The following is a 15713-nucleotide window of genomic DNA, read 5'->3' on the forward strand; positions in this document are numbered from 1 at the left end:
ACTACTACATGCTTGCGTGGACGGTTCCATCACCAACAGCCCTCCACATCTCTGGCCCCAACCCAAGACTCTGCTCCACAAATCTCCCCCTCTGTGTTCACCGGGATTTATGAGGAGAATGGGGAAAAGTTGACGCCTGGCTTTACTCCCTTTCCCTCCGGCTATAATACCCTCTGTTCTGAGCCTCTCCACAGTTCTGTGTGGATAGGCCTGTCATGTGGTTCCTGTCGTTTGCAAACTCTACACCCCGACCCCGCCCACTCCTCGCTTCCCCTTCCTTCCTCTTCCCTCCACAGCACAACGGTTCTCACACAGACAGACAACAGTCTCTGAGGCAGACACGCAATTGAAGACTTCTGGAACGACTAAAGGTAGGGAGATGGTGGGGAAGGGAGGAATGGTAAGAGACAGAGAAAAGGAGCGGGAGAGGGGTGAGAGTGGGGAGTGAGGTACAGGGAGGGAGCGGGAGAGAAGGAGGCTGAGGGTCGGAGTTGAGGGAGAGGACGGTATCGAAGAGGGCCGGGGAGGAAGTAAGCAGGGGAAGGGAGAAAGTTGAAAAGAAATGCTAGGAGAGAAGTGGTGCGAGGATGTCAGGAAGGAAGGAGCAGAGAGAGGAATGAGGGGAATGGGGCGAGGAGGAGGGTAGGGAATGGGGGAAAGGGAGAATCTGAGAGACGCTGTGTGTCCCGAGCCAAAAAGCATCCGCCCCTTCACCGCCGTCGGAAAGTCGGAAGGGACGTGTGAAAACTCCAGACGAAATGGATGAGTCTCTGGGGGGAATATCTCATGCTCACGGCGATAGGGGTGCTGGAGAGGTAAAAAAGAGTAGGGTAGGCAGATGGGGGAGAGACGGCGTGGGAGAGAGGAGGATAGAGAGTGTTGGAAGGTGGGTGGGAATGGGGAGAGGTTGTTGTCTGCAATCACACCAGTCCGTCACCGCCCACTGCTCGCCTGCACTTCCTTCCTCTTCCACAACGGCACATACACACAGACTCTCTCTCTCTCTCTCTCTCTCTCTCTCTCTCTCTCTCTCTCTCTCTCTCTCTCTCTCTCTCTCTCTCTCTCTCTCTCTCTCTCTCTCTCTCTCTCTCTCTCTCTCTCTCTCTCTCTCTCTCTCTCTCTCAGGTAGACATGCAAATCAAGGCTTCTGGAACGTCTAGTACCTGGGTGGTGGTGGGGAAGGGAGGAATTGTGAGAGAGATAGAATGTTGAGAGAAGAATAGTCCGCGAGAATTGGGGTAGCATATCTGCAGAGAGAGAGCAGACTACTGCAGCAAACATGAAGTTGTGACAGCTGGGGATGTTACATTTCCACGTATTGATTGGGACTCCCATACTGTTAAATATCCATACGGGTTAGAGTTTGCAAAATGTGTTCAGGAACGTTTTCTAAATCAATATACAGAGGTACCGACTACAGAGGATGCTATATTAGATCTCCTATTAGGAAAGGAGTTAGGACAGGTGACTGAAGTGTGTATTGGGGAACACATTGGTTCCAGTGATTATAACACCATTATAATCGATCATGGATAAAGATAGATCTGGTCCTCGGGTTGAGGTTCTAAACTGACACAAGGCCGAATTTGAAGAATTGAGGAAGGATCTAAAAAGAGTGGATTGCGACAGATTGTTCTCTGGCAAGAATGTGATTGGCAAGTGGGAGGCCTTCAAAGGAGACATTTTGTGAGTACAGAGTTTGTATGTTCCTGTCAGGATTAAAGACAAAGTGAATAAGAATAAGGAACTTTGGTTCTCTATCGATATTGGAACTCTGATAAATAAGATGAGAGAAACGCATGACATTCATAGGAAACAGAGAACAAATACGGTACTTGAGGATTATAAAATGTGCAAAAAAAAACTGAAGAAAAAAATCAGGAGGTCTGAAAGAAGACGTGAGGTAGCTTTGGCTGTCCAGGTGAAAGATGATCCAAAGAGTTTCTACAGGTATATTAAGAGCAAAAGGATAGTAAGGAATAAAATTTGTCCTCTTGAAGATCCGAGTGGTCGGCTACGTATGGAACCAAAAGAAATGGGGGAGATCTTAAATGTTTTTTTTTGCGTCTCTATTTTCTAAGGAAACTGTCATGGAGTCAATGGAAATAAGGCAAACAAGTAGTGATTTCATGGAAACTTTACAAATTGAAGAGGAGGAGGTGCTTGCTATTTGAGGCCAGTCAGAGTAGATAAATCCCCAAGACCTGACAGGGTATTCCCTCGGATATTGAAGGAGCAGTGTTGAAATTGCAGTTGCCCTGGCAGATATTTTTGAAATGTCGGTATCTACGGGTGAGGTGCCCGAGGATTGGAAGATAGCTCATGTTGTTCCGTTATTTAAATTAAGGCTCTAAAAGTAATCAGGGAAATTATAGACCGGTACGGTTGACGTCGATAGTAAGTAAACTATTGAAGGGAATACTAAGAGGTAGAATCTAGAAGTACTTAGATAGACAGAGACTTATTAGACAGAGTCAACACGGCTTTGTGCGTGGTAGGTCATGTTTAACAAATCTATTAGAGTTTTTTGAGGAGGTTACCAGGAAAGTCGATGAAGGGAAGGCTCTGCATGCTGTCTACATGAACTTCAGTGAGGTCATTGATAAGGTCCCGCATGGGTGGTTAGTTAAATTGTTTTAGACATTGGCTCAATGGGAGAAGTCAGAGAGTGGTAGTGGAGGATTGCTTCTCTGAGTGGAGGCCTGTGACTAGTGGTGTGCCACAGGGATCGGTACTGCGTCCCCTGTTATTTGTCATTTATATCAATTATCTGGATGATAATGTGGAAAATTCGATCAGCAAAATTTTTGATGATACCAAGATTGGAGTTGTAGTGGGCTGTGAGAAAGATTTTCAAAGCTTTCAGAGGGATTTGCACAAGCTGGAAAAATGGGCTGTAAAATTGCAGATGGAGTTTAATACAGACAAGTGTGAGGTATTGCTCTTTGGAAGGAAAAAACACAAGGTAGAGCATACCACATAGCATAAATGGTAGGGCACAGACGAGTGGAGTAGAGCAGTGGGATCTGGGAATTCCGATACAAAATTCCCTAAAAGTGATGTCACAGGTAGATAGGGTTGTAAAGAGAGCTTTTGGAATATTGGCCTTTATAAATCAAAGTATTTATTATAAGAGCTGGAATGTTATGATGGGGTTGTATAAGGCTTTGGGGAGGCCGAATTTGGAGTATTGCGTGTGCAGTTTTGGTCACCGAATTACAGGAAGGATATTAATAATGCCGAAAGAGTGCAGAGAAGGTTTACAAGGATGTTGCCGGGACTTGAGAAACTGAGTTACAGAGAAAGGTAGAATAGGTTAGGACTTTATTCTCTAGAGCTTTGAATAATGAGGGTAGATTTGGCGGAGGTACATCAAATTATGATGGGAGTAGATAGAGTGAATGCAAGCAGGCTTTTTCCTGTGAGACTAGGGGAGAAAAAAAAAGAGGACATGGGGTAAGGGTGAAAGGTCAGAAGGCCTGTTACTGTGCTGTAATATTCTATGGTTCTATAGTTATAGGAAGAGAGAAGGAGCGGCTGAGGGGTGAGAGTGGAGAGTGCGGTACACGGAGGGAGCTGGAGAGAAGGAGGGGTGAGGGTGCGGAGTGAGGGAGTGGGCTGTAGCGAAGAGTGCCAGGGAGGGAGTAGGCAGGGGAAAGGGAAGGATGAAAAGTGTGGTGGGATAGAAGGGGTGAGCGGGAGCGTGAGGAAGGAAGTGCAGAGAAAGGAATGAGGGAGATGAGGCCAGGGGGAGGGTGGGTGATGCACCATCAATAACTCTCGGAGACGGGAGGCGAACGATAAGCTTTTATTAGCATCAAGAGACCACGATTAGCATCAAGAGACCACGACACAACATCCTGGAGACTGAAGGAGGAACCGTGCCTCCAATCGCATTTATACGGGGGTCTGAGGGAGAAGCTACAGGAACAGTCAGCAGAGGGGCGTGTCCAGACTGGTATACGTAGTTTACCACGTTGGAGGAGCCACAGGAGCAGTCAGCAGAGGGGCGAGTCCAGACAGGTATACGTAGTTTACCACAGTGGTATGGGGGAAAGGGAGAATGTAAGAGACGCTGGTTGTTCCGAGCGAAAGAGCTTCCACGGTTCTGAGCTTCTCCACAGTTCTTTGTGGATTGGCCTGTCATGTGGTTCCAGTCTTTTGTAATCTCTCCACCCCGTCCCCGCCCAGTCATCGCCTCCCGTTCCTTCCTCTTCCCTCCACAGCACAACGGTTCTCAGACGGAAACACACACACAAACTCTGAGGCAGACACGCAATTCAAGACTTCTGTAACGGCTAAAGGTAGGGAAGTGGTGGGAAGGGGATGAATGGTGAGAGGGACAGGAAAAGAGCGGGTGAGGGGTGAGAGTGGGGAATGAGGGAGGGAGCGGGACAGAAGGAGGAGTGAGGGTCTGAAGTGAGGGAGAGGGCTGTTGCGAAGAGTTTCAGGGAGGATGTAGGCAGGGAAAAGAATAAGATGAAAAGTGTGGTGGGAGAAATTTGGTGCGAGGGAGCGTGAGGACGGAAGCGACAGAGAAACGAACCAGGGAGATGGGGCGAGGGGCCGTGGGGTGAATGAAAGGGAAATGAGAGACAGTGAAATGCGTTTGGTATCCCGAGCGAAAAAGCTTCCATCCCCTTCTCCACCTTCGGAAAGTTGGAAGGGACGTGGAAAATGTGCAGGAAATATATCTTGGTCATGGCGACAGGGGTGCTGGAGATGTAAAAGAGAGTAGTGCAGGCAGATGGGGGAGAGAGAGGGACATCGGAGAGAGGGGAAGGCAGAGTGTTGGAAGCTGGCTGGGAAAGGGGAGTCTCTCTCTCTTCCCTGCCCCTCTCTCTCTCTTACACACACACACACACACACACACACACACACACACACACACACACACACACACACACACACACACACACACACACACACACACACACACACACACACACACACACACACACACACACAGAACTCAGTCTGAGGCAGACACACAAGCCAAGAATTCGAAAACGGCTCGAGTAGCAAGTTAGTGGGGGAGGAGGGAGAGGTGGTGAGAGAGGGAGTGAGAGAGAGGAGGCAGGGAGTGGGTGTGATGGTGGCATGGAGGGAGGAGGCCATGGGGAGCAGGTATGAGGAACAGAGTGGGGGTGGGGTAAAAGGGGAAGAGTTAAACGCTGTAGAGGTAGGGAAAGGATGAAGGGAGATGAGGTGAGCGAGGGGGAAGGCGGGTAATGAACAATGGGAAAATGTGAGTGACGGCTAGGTGTCCCGATCCAAGGAGCCACTGACCCCTTCCCCACTAAAAGTGGTAAGGATCGGGGAAATTGAAGGGAGAACAGTGTGCTGTGGGACAGAGTGGGTTACGATACAGTAATGGGGAAGTTGATGGCGATAGGGAGAGGGGGGAGTGGTAAAGTGGGAGTGGGGGAGGGAAGAGAGTTGGAAGGTCGATTGTAAAGGCCAGAGTGTGGTGGGTGTGGTGGTAGGAGAGGAAGGGAGATAGGGTACTGTAAGAGTGATGGAGGGAAAAGGGGAGAAAGGAGGAAAGGGGGACGGTGGAAGAAGGAGAACGAGAGAGCAAGAGAGAGTTAGAGCGAGGGAGAGTGACAGACATAATGTCATAGTATAGGGAACGGAGATATAGAGGACGTGGAAGGCAAGGAAACCCTTTGGAGGGAGCGAGTTTTCCTCACTCGTCAGGCCCCTCGGACCTATTTGTCTTACCGTATTTTAACAACTTCAACACCTCCTCCCACTTAATATCAACATGCTCCAGAACATCAACCTCACTCATATTTTCCTCACTGTCATGAAGTTCCCTCTCATCGGTGAAGACCGAAGAGAAGTATTCATTGAGGATCTCGCTCATTTCCACCGCCTCCAAACACATCTTCCCACTTTTATCTTTAATCGGTCCTACCTTCACTCCTGGTATCCTTTTGTTCTTTACATAATTGAAGAATGCCTTGGGGATTATTTTACCCTCCTCGCCAAGGACTTCTCATACCTCATTCTTTCTCTCCTCAGCCCCTTTTTAAGCTCCTTTCTTGCTACCCTCAATAGATTTATCTGATCCTTGCTTCCTAAACCTCACGTATGCTGCCTTCTTCCATCTGATCCGATTCTCCACCTCACTTGTCACCCATCGTTCCTTTACCCTACCATTCTCTATTTTCCTGACCGGGACAAATTTATCACTAACATGCTGCAAGAGATCTCTAAACATCGAGCACATGCCCATAGTAAATTTCCCAGTAAAAGCATCATCCCAATTCACACTCTCAAGTTCTAGCCTTATAGCCTCATAATTTGCCCTTCCCCAATTAAAAAAAAAGTCCTGTCCTCTGTGATTCTGTCCTTTTCCATGATAATGTTCCAGGCCAGGGAGAGGTGTCACTGTCCTACAGATGCTCACCCACTGAGAGATCTGTGACCTGACCCGGTTCTTTAACCAATACTAGATTCAGCACAAAATTCCTCCTAATCGTCCTGTCAATATACTGTGACAGGAATAAGTTCTGGACGCACTTGACAAACTCTGCCCCCTCTGAACCATTGGAACTAATCAGGTGGCAATCAATATCAGGGAAGTTAAAGTCACCCATGATAACAACCCTGTTATTTTTGTACCGTTCCAAAATTTGCCTCCCAATCTGCTCCTTGGTTTCTCTGCAGCTACCAGGGGGCCTATAGAATTCCCACAATAGAGTAACTGCTCCGTTCTTGATCCTGACCTCAACCCATACTAACTCAAAAGAGGATGCTGCTTCATTACCCACCCTTTCTGTAGCTGCAATAGGATCCCTAACTGGTAATACCACCCTCCTCCCCTACCGCCCACCCCCGCCTCTCTGTCCCGTTTAAAGCACTGAAATGCAGGAATATTGAGAATCCATTCCTGCCCTGGTGCCAGCCAAGTCTCTGTAATGGCCACTACATAATAATTCCAGGTATTTATCAAAGCTCCCAGTTCATCACCTTTGTTCCTGATGCTTCTTGTATTGAAGTACACGTACTTGAGCCGTTCTAACGTACAACCTTTACACCCTTTATTCTACTCTTCTTCCCTCAAAACCTCTTTATATGCTAGATCTGGCTTTAATCCATGCACTGTACTTCCAGCTCTCGCATGACATTTATCCTTCTCCACCTCACTATCTGCTCTAACACTCTGGTTCTCCTCCCCCTGAAAATCTAGTTTAAACCCCCCAGAGCAGATCTAGCAAACCTTCAGCCAAAGATGTTAGTCCCACACCAGTTCAGGTAAACCCGTCCCGTCGGAACAAGTCCAAACATCCCCGGAACAAGACCCAGTTGTCCACAAACACGAAGCCTTCCTTCCTGCACCAACACCTTAGCCGCGTATATATCTGCATTATGTCCTATTTCTGGCCTCACTATCACGCGGCAGGGGGTAGTGATCCTGAGATTGCAACCCTGGAGGTCCTGTCCTTCAATTTTACACCTAACTCCCTAAACTCTCTTTGCACAGAGTTTTCTTTTCTTTTCTTCCTATCGGTAGCGTCTGGCCTCGGTCCTATAAATTTGCAACATTGCCTCTGTGCTTATAAACTCAGTCTCACGATTTTTGAAGGTCAATACACTGTGTATTTTCTTAACCACAGAGACAACCTGTGCAGCTGCTATGAGTGTCCTATGGACTCGAACCCCAAATTCACTCTGATCCTCCACACTGCCCGGAGTCTTACCATTCATCCTATATTCTGCCATCACATTTTACCTACCAAAAACAACAGCTCTCCCTTACCTGCGTTGAATTCCATCTGCCACTTCTCAGCTCAGATTTGCATCCTATGGATGCCTCGCTGTAAGCTCTGACAGACCTCATAATTGGGGGTATCTACAACACCCCGAACCATTGTATCATCCGCAAATTTAAGAATCACAACTCCAGATCCCCATCCAAATCATTCATGCAATCACGTAAAGTTGAGGTCCAAGAACAGATCGCTGAGGAACTCCACTGTTCACCGGCTCCCATGCAGAATATGACACGACTACAACCTCTCTTTGCCTTCTGTGGGCAAACCAGTTCTGGATCCACAAAGCAATGTCTCCCGTGGGCCACGTGTCTCCTTACACGGGATACATTATCAAATGCTCAGTGAAATCAAAATGCACTACAACTACTGCGCTACCTTCATCAATTCGTTCAGTTCCATTCTCGAAAAAAAATCAGGCTCGTCAGTCACGACCTGCCTTTGACAAATCCATGCTGACTATGATTAATCATATTATGCCTCTTCAAATGTTCATACATCCTGCCTCTCAGGATCTTCATCAACTTACCAACCACTACAGTAAGACTCAATGGTCTATAATATTCTGGTCTATCTCTACTCCCTTTCTTGAATAAGGGAACGACATCCACAAGCTTCCATTCCTCCGGAATCTCTCCCATCCTTATTGATGATACAAACATCATCGCCAGAGGATCAGCAATCTCCTCTGTCGGTTCGCACACTAGTTTGGTCTTCCTTTCCCGATGATTTTTGCAGATTGATGCTTTCTAAATGCTCCAACATATCATCGTTGTTAATATCTACATGCTCAAGCATTTCAGTCCGCTCTAAGTCATCCTTACAATCTCCAGAATCATTTATCCAAGTGAATACTGAAGCAAAGTATTCAATATGTACTTCTGCTCTCTCTTCCTGTTCCGTACGCACTTTTGCACTGTCACACTTGATTCGTCCTAAACTCTCTAGTCTTATCCACTTGTTCTGCACATACCTATAGAGTGTCCTGCAGTTTACCTTAATCCTGTCCTGCGAGGCCTTCTTATGGCCCATTCTGGCTCTCCTAATTTCTTTCTTAGGCTCCCACACCTAGCATTATAATGTTCTAGATCTCTGTCATCAACTAGTCTTTTGAGCCTTTTGTAAGGCCTTCTTTTATTCTTGACTAGATTTACAACAGCCTTTGTACACCACGGGTCCTGTATCCTACCAGCTTTTCCCTTTCTCATGGGAACATACCTATGCAGAATTGCAAGCAAATATCTTCTTAAAATTTGCCACATTTCTTTCGAACATTTCTGAGAGCAATTGATCACAATTGAGCCACAACCACAGTGAATGGCGTTGCTGGCTCGAAGGGCTGAATGGCTTACTCCTGCACTTATTGTCTATTGTCAATTTATGCTTCCAACCTCCTGCCTGATAGCCTCATATTTTGCCTTACTCCAGTTAAAAGCTTTGCTGACTTATCTGTCCCCATCCTTCTCCAATGCTATGATAAAGGAGGTAGTGTGTGATTAATATCTCCTTTGGAGATATGATGTTGTGGCTATTACAGACTTCGATGGCTCAGGGACAGGAATGGTTTCTTCAGGTGCCGGGGTTCAGATATGTCAGAAAGGACAGGGAGGGAGGCAAAAAGAGCTGGGGGCGTGGCACTGTGGATCAGTGATACTGTCAGGCTGCAGAAAAGGTGGACCCGATGGAAGGTTTTTCTACGGAGTCTCTATGGGTGCAGGTTAGGAACAGGAAGGGGTCAATAACTTTACCGGGTGTTTTTTTTTAGGCCGCCCAATAGTAACAGGGATATCGAGGAGCAGATAAAGAAACAGATCCTGGAAAGATGTTGTGATAACAAAGATGCCGTGATTGGAGATTTTATTTACACAAATATCAATTGGCATCTCCCCAGATCAAGGAGTTTAAATGAGGTGGAGATTGTTAGGTGTGTTCAGGAAGGTTTCTTGACACAATATGTAGATAAACCCACAAAAGGAGAGGTTGCAATTCATTGGGTATTGGGAAATAAACCTGGTCAGCTGTCACAACTCTCAGTCGGAGAGATTCTTGGAGATAGTGATCATAATTCTATCTCCTTTACAATAGCATTGGAGAGAGAGGGGAACAGACATGTCAGAAAGGTTTTTCGTTGGAGTAAGGGGAATTATCAGGCTATCAGGCAGGAAGCTGCAAGTTTAAATTGAAAACAGATGTTCTCCGAGAAAAGTCGGCAGAAATGATGCAAATATTCAGAGGATATTTGTGTGGAGTTCTGCACAGGTACGTTCCAATGTGACAAGGAAGTTATGGTAGGGTACAGGAACCGTGGTGTACAAAGGCGGTGCAAAATCTAGTCAAGAAGAAAAATTAATAAATTAAACCCAAATTTATCTGATCAGTGTTTCCGATGTCACCAAGAAATTGGCACTTTTTTACATTCTACTTGGTCCTGTTCTAAAATTCAACATTTTTGGACAAATTTAAGAGGTTTATTGGAACAAATTATTGCAATACAACTTCCACATAATCCAATATTACTTTTACTAGGTGATACTGAAGGGATAAAACCGATATCCAAATTGAATAAATATCAGAAAGAATTTATAAAAATTGCATTGGCAGTAGCCAAAAAAGCTATTGCAGTTACTTGGAAATCGGATACATATTTAAGTTTAGATCGTTGGAAGAAAGAAATTTATGACTGTATTCAACTTGAAAAAATTACTTATAATTTAAGAGATAAATATGAAACATTTTTGAAAATTTGTCGCCCTGATTTACAAAAGATAGGATTAAATATATAGGTGCTCCGAAGATGAAATAATTGGTTTCTTGGGGAAAGAAATAAATATATATACTAAAGTTATTGCGAACTCCATGGAGCATGTGGGGATCTTCCAATATCCAGGCATTCCTTTTTCTTTCTTTCTTTCTTTCTTTCTTTCTTTCTTTCTTTCTTTCTTTCTTTCTTTCTTTCTTTCTTTCTTTCTTTCTATAGGGATGTTGGGGGGAGGGGTTAAGGGGAGGGGGGATGGGTAACACATATTTTCTTTTTCACACAGTTTTATTCTGTAACTATTTGAAAACACAATAAAAAGTGTTTAAAAAAGAAAAGAAAAGCTTACAAATGTTTGAGAGAGATAGGTAATGTTACAGATCTGGAAGATTATAAGGCTAACAGGAAGGAGCTTAAGAAGTAAATTAGGAGAGCCCGAAGGGGCCATGTGAAATTCTTAGCGGGCAGGATACAGGAAAAACCCCGAGGCTTTCCTCAAGTATGTGAAGATTAAGAGGATAAGACGCGAAAGAATAGGACCAATCACGTGTGACAGTCGGAAAGCGTGTATGGAACCGGAGGAAGTAGCAGAAGCTTAACGAATATTTTCCTTCAATATTCACTATGGAAAAGGATCTGGGTGATAGTATCAATCACTTACAGCATGTTGATATTAAGAAAGAAGATGAGCTGCGGCTTCTGGAAAACATCAAGTTGGTAAGACGCCGGGACCGGATGAGATGCATCCCAGGCTACTATGGATGCGAGGGAGGAGATTACTGAGCCTCCGGCGATTATCTTTGCAACATCAAGGGGGACGGGAGAGGTTCCAGAGGATTGGAGGGTTGCGGATGTTGCTCCTTTAACCAGAAAGGTTTCGAGATAGCTCAGGGAGTTATAGACCAGTGAGTCATAACTCAGTGGTTAGTACGTGGATGGAGAAAATCCTGACAGGCAGGATTTATGAACATTTGGATAGATGATTGGGAATATTCAGCATGGTTCTGTCAAGGGCAGGCCGTGCCTTACGAGCCTGATCATTTTTTTGAGGATGTGACTAAACACATTGATGAAGGAAGAGCAGCAGATGTAGTGTATATGAATTTCAGCAAAACATTTGATATGGTATCCCTGGAAGGATTATTGAGAAAGTAAGGAAGCATGGGATCCAGGGAGGAAGGAGAAGTGAAGGAATAAATGAGATGGATGAGGAAATATGTGGGAAGAGGAGGAAATAAAGCAGTTCAGGTCGGATAAAGAAAGAAAGTGTAGAGGAGAGAGGAAGTGGAGCGGGAAGGTGCGTGATAGAGAAGACGTTGAGGTGGGGGAAGGTGAGTGGGACAGTAGGAGCCAGTGCCATGCGAGGGTGGGAGAAGGAAGAGATTGATTGAGGGAAACGAAAGGAAGAGGAAGAGCGGGAGAGGGAAGGAGGAAGGTGTGGTGGGAGAGAACGGGAAGCTCGGAGGTAGGATGGCAGGAAGGGTGGAGGGACCGGTGAGATGGGATGAAGGAGATGAAGGCGGACATTGGGAAGGGAGGGGGAATACAGAAAGCATCTGTGAGTGTGTAAGCACTTCTGCGTGTCAGGCCGACAGGGCTGTTGGTCGTGGAGAGAAGGAAAAGAGAGGGGAAGATGGGGGAGGGTGTGGAATAAGATAATGGAGAAGAAGAGACAGTGGGGCAAAGGTGGGCGAGAAGAGGTTGAGAAAAGAGCAATGGTTGAGGAGAGGAGGAAGATGGGATAGAAAGAGAAAGAGAATAGGGGAGGGAAAAAGGAGAATGAAAAGGGGAGAGTGGGGGAAGATCACAGAATCCCTCCCCCATCTCCACCGCCCTCTCCATTCTTCCTCTCCTCCTGTCTGCTGACTTGTTCCCTCCTGACCTCACTCCCTTATCTCCGTTCACCGGCCCACTCTCACCAATCACTCTCCAACTCTCCCGCCTTTATTTCTCCGTCTCACCCTCTCCGCTCACTTTTCCCCATGTCCATCACTCCTTCCTCACTGCTCTCTCCAGATGCCCCTTCTCTCTCCCTTCGCCCCAGTCTGTCCATTGTCACCCCCATCTCTATCTCTATACGAACCCGAATACTCCCCTCTTTCTCCCCACTCTCATTTCTCACGACCACCCTTTGCAACACCCTCAATCTCTCTGCTCCCCGCACTTCCTCCCCCTGCTCTCGGATCCTCTATTCATCAGCTCCTCATTCCGCGTTGGTTGGTACCTGTCAAACCCACTTGTTAACACAGGCTTCCTCTGACAACTGTTGCTCCCCCTATCTAAGCTCAGAGACGCAGAGACTCCTCAGCAGGATGGACCGGAGCGTGAGCTACATGACTGTGAATATGGGAAGAAATGACTCACGGTCTCCTTCCCGAGGTGAGTGCGGCAGAGACAGGCGACTGATCTGTTCTGCAGGTTATCCTGGTGTGTGGGATCGGAAGGGTGGAGTGAGTTTCACATTATGACTGCTCGGGAGTGTGTGATGAGTGAGTGTGGAGGGAACTTCACTCTGTGACTGACACCGGGAGTGTGTGATGGGACGGCGCGGAGGGAGTTTCACTCTGTGCCTGACCCCGGGAGAGTGTGATGTGACGGTGTGGAGGGAGATTCACTCTGAGTCTGATCCCGGAAGTGTGTTATGGGACGGTGTGGAGTGAGATTCACACTGTGCCTGACACCGGGAGTGTGTGATGGGACCGTGTGGAGGAAGCTTGTCTCTGTGTCAGATGCCGGGATTGTGTGATGGGACGGCGTGGCGGGAGATTCACTCTGTGTATGACCCCGGGAGTGTGTGATGGGACGGTTTGGAGGGAGATTCACTCTGTGTCTGACCCCGGGAGTGTGTGATGGGACAGTGTGGAGGGAGGGAGATTCACTCTATGTCTGACCCCGGGAGTGTGTGATGGGAGAGTGTGGAGGGAGATTCACTCTATGTCTGACCCCGGGAGTGTGTGATGGGACGGTATGGAGGGAGATTCACTCTGTGTCTGACCCCGGGAGTGTGTGATGGGACGGTGTGGAGGGAGATTCACTCTGTGTCTGACTCTCGCTGTTCTGTCCCCAGCTGAACCCGATGTATCGTACGCGGAAGTTAATTTCAAACGTTCCTCGGCACCCCGAGTCCGGGCAGATCGAGGTCAGTTTCATCATTGTTGGTTTTAACCTGTTCAGGTGACGTTTCCAAACCTGTCGAGAGATATCCGGGCAAACGTACCTAATGATTGCCTGTTTGAGCATAAGACGCAGGGATCGCGTGGGAGAGATGATGGTGTGGTAAACTTTGTGGGAGGGACGGTGTGGAGGGTGCTGTGATGAGTGAGCTCCCTTGGAGGGGCGGTGCAGAAGGCGAGCGGTGGGATGGTTTGAGAAGAGTGGGCTGTGAGAAGGGTCGGTGAGGAGAGAGAGCATGGGATGTGCCGTGAGGAGGAAGGGGCGATCATGAGCGAGCGCTGTGGGATTGGGTTGCGGAGAGGAGTGAGCGCCGTGTGGGTGTAGTCAGGTGGGAACGCGGTATAAATCCATAACCACTCTGTCACTTTTCTGAACTCCACTCTCTTTTCCTTCTTTCCACTTCTCTCCCCTTCCTCACCTCCTAACACCCTGTCCGCCTTTCGTCTCTCCCCTTTGCCCTCTCCCCGTTTCCCCCACTCTCTACCACTGTCCCGTTCTCTTCGCTCTCTCTCCTATTGTCTCCTCTCCCTCCCGTCTCTCCTCTATCACAGTCACCGTCTCTACCACTCTCAGTCTCACCTTCGCGGTCCTCATCTCTCTCCGCTCCATCTCATCCTTCCCCGTACGCCCATCACGGACTTCCAGCCTCGCTCTGTCCCTATATTTGCCCCTCAATTCCCGTCACGCCCTCTCCTCCTCTCTATCCACGGCTCTCTTCCTTTCCCCGTCGTTCTACCCCCCCCCCGCTCTTCTCCCATCTCTCTCAAGTTCTCTTTTTATCTCTTCTCCATCGCTCCCCCACTTTTCTCCTCCCCACACAGTACCTTCTCTATCCCCCTCTCTTTCCCCCTCTCACACCTCTCCCTGACCTCTCACTGCTCCCGACTCTCTGCACTGTCCCACCCCCTCTGTCTCCGGCTCTTTCACCCCGTTCTCCCACCCCATTCCTTCTCTGCATCATCCCGCCCATCGCACCTGTCGCTACCTCCTTCTCTATGTCGATCGCTCTCCTCTGCTGCCCCCTGTCTCTCCTCTCTCTACGCCTCTCACTCACCCTCTCTCTCGAATTCTCACCCCTGCTCTCTCCGTCACTTGTCTCTCTCCCTTCTCTCACCCCTCTCTCTTCTCTCTCTTCCCAACACCCTCCTCCATTCGCGACCGCTCACACTCTCTTTCTTTTCTGCTCTCTCTCCCTCTCCCAGACGCTCTGAACTCCACCTACTCAGAACTGAACTTTAGGAAAGAGGAACCCCTCATCGATGAGCACGAAGATTCCCCCATTGCCTCGGGGTCCAGCGGGCTGTCAGCTACTGCAAAAACAGGTCAGAGTTCACAGCGAAGACGTCAATTTGGAAAGGTCACGTCTCATACTCCCAAGTGTCCAAGTTCCTAATGCATCTTTCTCGACAACTTCCTCTGTCAGTTCATCCCATAGACTGACCAAGGAATAAAATCTCGACCTACCCGACCCCTCTCCATGCCTCACTTCCCCGAGTCCAACATCCTCGTAAACCTTCCGGCACAGTGGCCTTTCCTATATCCGAGCGACCAACACTGAACAACAGCGGCGTCACTGTACATCTGTAATTTGACCTCCCGCCTCCTGTACCATCATCTTCCAGAACAGTGTACCATCAGTGACCTTGTTAATGTGTAGATAGATTATATCTACTCCCCGTGCTTGATCTGTCCTTCCCGTGCAAATTAGCCCGACAAATATTCCTGGGTCACAGTCCATCCAATATCTCTCTCCCTCCTCCATCTGCCACCCTCCGGACCTTCCACCCCACTTTCTCTCACTACTCCTTTATTACTCCGTCTCTCCCTCCCTTCCTTTCTTCCATCTCCAAGAGTGATCTAAGATCTGGGATCTTGTGACAGTATTTGATAAAGTCAGTGTACATGGTATCTACTAATCAGGACAAACACGTCCTCCGCAATCAAATCGGTCAGTCTAATCTCCCCCGGCCCCACCATCTTATACACCCCCACAATAGCTCATT

At 47.7% G+C, this 15713-nt stretch overlaps 1 long non-coding RNA gene across 1 annotated transcript; it reads left to right on the forward strand.

The window, feature by feature from the left end:
* The first annotated feature begins 295 nt into the window (after positions 1-295).
* LOC140723749 (uncharacterized) lies at positions 296-15000 on the forward strand. The gene is made up of 4 exons (XR_012097958.1): positions 296-371; positions 12821-12915; positions 13604-13675; positions 14913-15000. It is a non-coding gene; the product is annotated as an uncharacterized lncRNA (long non-coding RNA).
* Positions 15001-15713: the final 713 nt, after the last annotated feature.

The sequence above is a fragment of the Hemitrygon akajei genome, unplaced genomic scaffold (genome assembly GCF_048418815.1).
Source record: "Hemitrygon akajei unplaced genomic scaffold, sHemAka1.3 Scf000132, whole genome shotgun sequence".
Taxonomy (NCBI): Eukaryota; Metazoa; Chordata; class Chondrichthyes; order Myliobatiformes; family Dasyatidae; genus Hemitrygon; species Hemitrygon akajei.